Source organism: Belonocnema kinseyi, chromosome 3 (genome assembly GCF_010883055.1).
Source record: "Belonocnema kinseyi isolate 2016_QV_RU_SX_M_011 chromosome 3, B_treatae_v1, whole genome shotgun sequence".
In the NCBI taxonomy this organism is placed as follows: Eukaryota; Metazoa; Arthropoda; class Insecta; order Hymenoptera; family Cynipidae; genus Belonocnema; species Belonocnema kinseyi.
Window position 1 is genome coordinate 1037953 of NC_046659.1, and position 8986 is coordinate 1046938.

Genomic DNA, 8986 nt, shown 5'->3' on the forward strand with positions numbered 1-8986 from the left:
TACGATTTCATTTTTCGCAGCAAAGTAATAAACAAGAGTTATATTCATTTAATTTTTGGGCTGCAATCAAGTAAAAAAGAAAAAACTGAAAGCTTGGTTATACAGGCTAACGCTAATTAAAAAAATTGAATGATTGGATTTGAATATCTGGACTCTTAGAGGTAAAATCTATGTTGTTTATTTTTGGCCAATTAATAACATTTAAAGAGTATTAGGTTTTTTTTAATACTATAAAAATGTACGGCTGGAAAAACAATTATCAAGTTAACTTGTACTGGTATCCTAATATTTTTTATGTATTTTGCCGTTATATTTTCGGGGACTCGGGGTCAGAAATGCAGGGATTTTTAAAAAAATTGCAACTGGCAAGATATTGTCGAATGAAAGAATTTAGTTAACTGTCAAGTATAATCCGGGCTGTCAGTCTTTTGAAATCTCTCAAGGTTATCGTAAAATATTTTAAGATATTTTGAAGAGATTACATTATTTAAAAAAAATCAAAGGAACCATGAAGAGATATTAAAGTTTTGGAAATATTTTAATTTTTTTTTAATTTGAAGGAATTTCCAAAAGCTTTAAAAAATGTCAGCATTTCAAACAATTTGAAAGATTCAGTGATATTTTTAAAAATGCTAAGGAATTTACAAGTGATTTTAGTAATATAATTGGATTTCAAAGAATTAAAAAAGTTTTAAGGTGTTTTCACAGATTTTTAAGAATTTTTAAAAATTATATAGTATATACTTTTAAATCTATATTGTATTCAAATAAATATGTTTTAAACTTCTAGAAAATTTTCAAGATCTTTATAAAATTTCAAAGAATTCCAAATGACTTTCAAGATTTTGAAGTATTTTTAAAAATTCTAAGGAATTTTTAAAATATTTCCAAAACTTTAATATCTCTTTATGGTTCCTTGGATTTTTTAAAAATAATGCAATCTCCTCGAAATATCTTGAAATATTTTACGATAACCTTGAGAGATTTAAAAGACTGACATCCCGGATTATACTTGACAGTTACAATTGCGCATGCTTCGCTTCATGAACCCGATTAGTTTCTACCAGCCGTATCTGACTCTCCGTATTTCAGATATAAAAGTTTCGGACCTTATTGCTATGTGTTACGTCCCGGGATCTGCAGTCGAATTTCATGCTCTTGTAGCCACTTGCCGATTGGTTGTAAATGAATTTGAAATGCTGCCGTTGAGTGGTGGAAACCACTACCGCAAGACTAGGTCAATTTTAAATAATGACAGCATCAATTATGTTCACTGAATCACACACAAATTTATTTAACAGTTTGGTTTTGATTGTTGTTCTTCACATGTTTAGTTGTTATACACAAGTACAATAATTAATCTGTAAACGAGTCGCATTGCCAATTTTCCGTTATCTAACTCTCGTTTGTTTTTCATTGTTCCGGCGGTTTACTGAACTAAAGATTCTGCTCTGTTTTAGCTGTATTTGCCGTTTTATAACCCGTAAATGGGAGGAGACTTATCCCTTCTCTTAATCTAAGAACCAATCATATTGCCTGCATAATGGAATTTTCCTATAAATTAGCCAATCACAAAGGAGGTAACTTTGCTCCGCCTACAGGATATGTGTTATAAAATGAGTCATTCGATAATTGACATTTGTAAACATAAAAAGATTTAAATAAATCCAAAGTCAATTTTATATCCGGTCTAATTGGCGCCAAAACCCATTAATGATACTAAAATTAGACTTATGACTCACTAAGTAAATAAACACTTTGGCGTTACGACGAAATTTATTTGTATGCTGCGTAGTTAAATGCACTGCGTAGAAGTTTAGGCTAACTTATTTTCTTTTCAGGACAGAGAGAGTGTATCGCATTATGTATAGTTATTTTATGTAATAGGCACCTTGCATTTGGTTTAGGCTCTGCATCTTTTAGTTCACAGACGGGCCACTCCATCACACCTCCCCCCTTCTAAAAAAAGTGTCTCAATGAGATACCCTTTATTGATGTCAGTGTTGCGCTCCTGTGTGTGTAAAGACTTGCCTTCACAGCTAATGAATTTACCGATATTTCTATTACTGCAGGAAGCAGAAAAGTATAAGTTCTTATTGTATCGACATGAGTCGTTAATTTCGTACAAAATAACATATTGTTTAAAAGTGGTGAAGTGTTTATATTTGTGTGAGAAACACAAAAAGAATGAATTTTTGGAGCAAGTACGCACTTTGGAGCAAATGCGTACTTTGGAATCTAATGTTTCACACACACACACACACACACACACACACACACACACACACACACAGGATTTCATAAAAAGGTAAGTCGTAATAGAAAAAATGAAATTGTATTGTTTATATGTAGATTTGTAACATTTTATATAAAATAATAATATTTATATGTCGCTGATGCTTATAATGGCACTTTTTTTGCATCTTTCTTCACAATATGACCTAACCTAAAAGAACATAATTATTATATTTTTCCTTTTGGAATTCTTATCTTTGGATTCTGAATTATATAAAAGGCAAATAAAAAATTAAAAAAGGGTGTTCAACACTGCTATGCATGCTAATAGTATTCCCATCTTGCAGTCAGGCTTTTAAAACACTTCGTACTTCTGAAATTTGAGTTCGGTAAGACAGCTCCGTCGGTATAGATGAAATCCAGATATGAAGTTACGGAACACTACCTTGAGGAGTTATTTTTTGATACCTCAGTACTTTATTTTTCCAATAAACGAGAGGCGCAAGATTATGGAAACCCTCAGTGAGTGGAACCGGTTAATGTATCCCTTCTCACAAACTACAGATCATGACTTCACGACATTTCAAACACTTACTAGGATTTTTCGTCAGAAGTACCTCCTTCCCGCAGCCCTCACATCCCTTTGTTCATTTAACGCCGTCAAGATCAATATGTGGATGTCCTTTTCTCCCCATATTTCTACATCGTCAGCAAATTTACGGGAATGAGCACATTGTTGGCATCTTCACTTATAGACTCCCTGCATATTTACACCCATGCAAAGCTTCTCTATTCTATCAAAAGTAACAACAAAAACTTACGTTGAATTGATCTTTGTCTGATCCGGAAGGATTTCTTAATAGCCACTCAATGTCATCATTCAAACAATATCACTCGGGGTATATTTTGTTTGATTCTATTTTCGATATTTAACTTTTATTCCCACCCCCTTTTTTTATTTAGCTGACCACTACTTGTAATTTTATCCAGATTTTCATTTTATAAATTTTCCAGGCTTCCTTCAAATTTTAATTGAAGACCGAATGTAGAATATTTTAGGAGAATTTAAAAATGCCAAGCTGTTTTGAAGAATTTTACAAAGTTTTAAGGGAGTTCAAAGTGTTTTAATTTTTTTTTAATTCCAAGGAATTTTCCGAAGTTTTTAACGTTTCAGGAGATTTCATGCGATTATAAATATTTCAGGATATTTTTAAAGATTCCAAGGATCTAAAGCTTTCAGAAATATCAAGAGCTTTCAAGAGGTTTAAAATAGTTTAAGGCATTTCCACAGATTTTAAAGAATTTTAAAATTTATTATATATACTTTTAAATCTATATGGGACCATTCACAAAATACGTGATACATTCTTCAAGCCCCCCCCCCCCCCACCCCCGCATTTAACGTATCACGTATTTTGGAATGACCCCTATTATATATTTTCATTTTATTTCATATGATTTTAAATTTTTCAGGGTATTTCAAAAAAGAACAAGGAATTTTTAAGAGCATACAAAAAATTCAAAGGAATTCCATACGGTTTTAAAGATTTTATATTATTCTTAAATATACGCTCTAGTTAACAAATTCAAATGTATTTTCGAATCACGGAAAGAAGTCCTTACTGATCAAGGAAGAAATTTTCTTAGTAATCTTATAAGAAGACTAGCAAAAATATTCATAGTTAGGCAATTTAGAATAACGGCATTACACCCTTAATCAAACTGTTCTCTTGAAAGAACACACCATGTGATTGCAGAATATCTAAAACAATTCGGTAACAAAAATTGCTAATGGGATGAATGGCTTGTATTAGCTACCTTTTCTTACAACTCTAGCATTCATGAAGGAACGCGTTGCACTCTGTACGAATTAGTTTTTGGTAAATTAGCTAGGCAGCCATATAGTGAACCTCCATTAGAAAATGAGAAATTAGAAATCTACGATGATTATCTAATTAAATTAATGATCCGTTTACACGAAATTAGGGCAATTGCTAGAGAAAATTTAATTACGGAGAAAGAAAAATCCAATAAATATTACGACAGACACATTAATCCACAAGAATTCAATGACATATTGACGTGGTTTTATTGTGGCCATTTTGATATTAAGTTTCTCAAAGCTCTGTAGGCTTTGAGGTACACATTCTCATCGTGACACTCGCGTTGGGCGCTGGATTTCCAACAGACATTTGTAAACAGTTTTTGTTGGATTTTTTTCTAGTAACTTTCGTCGTTTTGCCACACATTATTATTATTTTTTTCAACGTTATTTTTCACGAACAAAACAAAAGGTAAGCGTCCTACCAAGAAGTCATTCTTAACGAAATTGTAGATCTTTTTTTGGGATAACCATTTTTTATAATTCGTCTTTTTCCTTATCCTACATAGTTTGTCCACAAAATTGAATTTTTTATTTTCCATAATTTTTTGAGCAATCAAAATTTGAATTTTCGGTTTTTGAGGAAAATCCAAAAATTGGTTATGATAACCTTTTAGGGCTGTCAAAAACAAAAGTTTTTCTTCTTTTAACTTTTTTCATATCGTGCGGTTTTCGGCTTCAAAATTTGATTTTCGGTTAATTAAAAAAATTTTGAAAGCGCTATAAGTCTAAGAATTTTCTTTTTATCGAAAAAAGTCATTAGGATAAATTGTTTGCCCTGTTCAATACTATGAATATCCGTACATAGAATTTTCAAATTCTGAAAAAAGTGGTCTAAAAAATTTTAAAAATGCGCTCACTTTTTGAATTTTAATCGAAAATGACTAGTTCACGAACTCGTCCTATCTTTTAGGACCTAAAAATGGTGTGCCAAAGATGAATTTGATTCGTGTATTTTTCCGAAAGTTATCGTGTTTACGGACGGCCGGACGGACAGACAGACAGACAGATGCCATCGTGAAAACCTGATTTGCGGATTTAGGGTGTCTCGAAACGTGGAGATCCGCTGAAAAAGTGTGATGTCATATTTCCGACAATTCTAATACTTTCTTAATCATAAATGATGAGAATGTAAAAATGGAATAAAATCAATGAAAATAAGAAAGCTTACTTAAATTATAAAAAGTAAATTTGCCTATTTAAAAACCTGGCAAACTCATTTTACAGACATGAGATCCAGAGAGAAACTATAAGTCATCTGAATGTTGCTAATATTTTGGAGAATGGAAATTGAAGCAATCATCGGATATGACTGCGGCTTCAACCAGCTAAATTTAAAAATACTGTTCCTTCTGGAAGTAGGAGAATGCTACATAAATGAACCACAAGTAAAGGTAGAATCTGTTTTTATTCAGCTAGCACAAATCAGCCACTTTACAATGGCTTTATCCCTTTGGAACTTGGAATTATGTCATTGTTCGAGGAGTAGTGAAAATCACATTGAAGGAATTCTATGTTCCAGTCAATTTAAATACAGATAAAACACATTTGCCATCTGGAATCGTGTGTTTACTTTCTGATACACACTTTATCGATATGGAAGGAGTACAAACCTTCTGGGAATTTTTATCATAAGATATTTGCCGACTTAGTAAATATGAAATATTATACGAGGGCTATGCAAATAAAACTCAAGAAAATAATGCTCGAAAATCCCAAATTGAATATTCATTAAATACTGAAGATGTAACATTTATACTTGCACAAAGAACACAAAATCCACAATGCAATCTAATTATGTTTCAAGCAGAACGCCCTACATTGTTAATTACAAAGGTGAGGGCAGGAACCCCAATTTTGAAAAATAAAAAATCACTTATTCGAAATGTGGATCTTTTCATTTATGTAAACTCTAAATTTATCTACGTAGAAAGACACATTTGCACTTAAATAAAAAGAATTTATTAGAATGTTCTGATTCAAAAATGTAAGCTTTAACTACTCAAACTCCTGACGTGTTTGCACATAACTTAATGGAAGGATCAGGATTCATGTTCATTGTTGCCGGTAAAGTAACGCACATAATTAAATGCATTCCAGTCAAAGTTAAATACCGTCAAACTAAAGAATTTTACATTAATCTACCAGTTTATAAAGGTAATCAAACTCTGTTTCTTACGCCGCAAACTCTTTTATTCCAACAATGTATTTTTTGGGAAACACCTCATATAAAATTATTCAAAATTCAGTTGAATCATTGGCCCTACAGTTATGACACCACTAACTAAAATAACATGGCATTACACTAATCCTTTTTCACTCTCGACTAGCGGAATTTATTCTCAAATGGATTTAAACAATCTTCGAAATCACATTATCTTTCCAGCGGAAAAAACCGATGGTTTTAAACACCTTAGCTCGCGGAATAACGGGTCAATCAACATTAAACGAAGGAACCTCATTAATCAACATTTTAGACGAAAACAATGAAGAAAATTGTACACAATACATGTTCAAAAATATGGACATTATTTTCGAGTTTTGATACAATTAGCGCCAGATTTATCGGCATAACAATCATTATTAGGGCAATTAAACTTATCATTGATACTATAATACACGATACTATAATACACCACCTACGAGGCTCTGTTTGGGACTCTGTCACTAATTTATTATTACATTTAGGTAAACGAAACACAAACACAGAGATAACCAAACAAGACGACCTTCAACCTACTGCTTCACAGGTCCTTGTTAAAAAAGATAGCAACGAAGAAACATAAAAAACAACTCTTTATCCACCGCCTAAAAAACTTAATCTTATTTTAAAGATAAGAGAAGAACCAGAAGTCTACTATGAATATAGTATTAAAAAAGAATTCACGCATGAATTTTTTTGAAATTACGGTTGAATATAAAAATTGCATGTTTAGAAAAACCAGACAAGACCCCCCCCCCCCCCCAAAAAAACAGTTACTCAAAAAATTCTAGAGGTCTTGCTAAAACTTGAATCCATCAAATAATTTCATTTCTTTCCTTCAACCAATATTCTTTCTGAACTAGGAAAATTTTTCAAACAGAATAAATACTCAGTTTAGTGTTTTTCATACAAAAATATCTTCCACCATCACTACTTACATTTCGATTTGTAAAGTAGAGTATTACAGAAAGAGTGCATATGGAAACACGTGAACAGAATTAATGATAAAAGCAACAAGTAAGATTTTTCATATCTCGATTAAAAAATCAAAAAAGGACAAGGACTCAAAAAATTTTATTTCCACATTCCAAAACATTAGCAATAAATTCACTCCCTCAAAAAAAGATATACACACAAATTACCAATCAGACACCAACTTCATCACCATCGTCAACATTGTAACATTATTCTACTGCTCATACATATTTATTAATCCATGATGAACAATGATTCTCTCTTCTTCTCTGTCCTTTCTTATAGAAATTCATTTATAAATTATGAGAAATTATAGCTCACACTTAAACGTGATACCGGAGCTCAGATATAACATTCCACTGAACCATTTTTAATTTTACTTGATTTTGACTAAGTCAGGTTCCTAATTAGTGCTAAGTTGAATTTCACTTTTCTCAATTTTCATTCCCCTAATTTTGATATAATTTTCCACCAAAAATCCCTTTGTTCAATAATTATCTCTGAGCTCTGGATCAACGTCAACATTTATCTGAAAGTATTCATTTTTTTCAACGTGAAAAACTTTTTAAATTTCAATTGGAAAGAAGTGAGTCCACAAAAGCAAGAATCAGAATCGCGATGCTAAAAATTTTGAACTATTTAGAAACGCACATTCCTTATAACCGATAATTTTAGTCTTTAAACGCACGCTAAATAATCTGATTATTTTCCCCCCTTTTATTGATAGGAAGACTAAGACTCGCCTTTATTTTTCATCCAATAATTTACAAGGCAGACTTCTTTCTATGCAAATCTATGTGCAATGTTTGCCTAGAAATCAGTCTATCTTTCCTACTATTTTAGAATCCTAGCGAACCAAAGCTTGAGCTTACAAATGTTCATTTGTTTCACTTATTTTCAAATTACAAAACCTACCTTTTATTCGGCTTAATTGTTTTGAATCACAAAAAACTATTTTACAATATACTATTTTGGGCATTTAACTAATTCCTAAGTTCATTGTTCTGTGGGTCAAATCTAGCAAGCAGCCATCGTATCCCAACTCATGCCAACATTTATTTTCCTCACTGCATGATATCCTATAGAGAACAGGTTGCACATCCAAATTAGGAGTTGGAATTTTTGAGAGTCCAGGGGTGCTTTTTTGAGCCTTACTCAAATCAAATTGCTATTTTTACTCATTTAATCCGAGGTTTATACACTAGCATCCTTAGGTACCCAGAAGAATGGGTTACTCACGGATGAGCGGGTAACCCTCCAGTGTGACCTCAGCTTATCGGAGCTTAACGAATTGACAGAAGAAGGGACGCCGAATAAAAGCTTATGTTTAAAAAAAAGACATTGAATTTATGAGGACCTCGAAAATTAATCCTCCTTCCGAGAGTCAAAATCCAAACGTGAATTCGCTCCTCATGCTTGGCCTCGACTGTCGCAGTGGTCCCAGATCTGAAACGAGACGTGATTAAACTCTATCACAGGTCTATGTCTGCGTGAATACAGTAGGAGACCCATTTCTCCTCTTCTGAACTTGAAAACTTGAAGGTACACGATTGCCGGTCGGAAAACTTCGGTGGTTTTATTAATATCTCGATCCGCTTTCACATAAAATCAAGAAAGTGGTATTTGAATGTTTACAGGTTTCGATACTTAAATTTTTAGGTTATGCTTTTTCAGGTGTAGAATATTACATT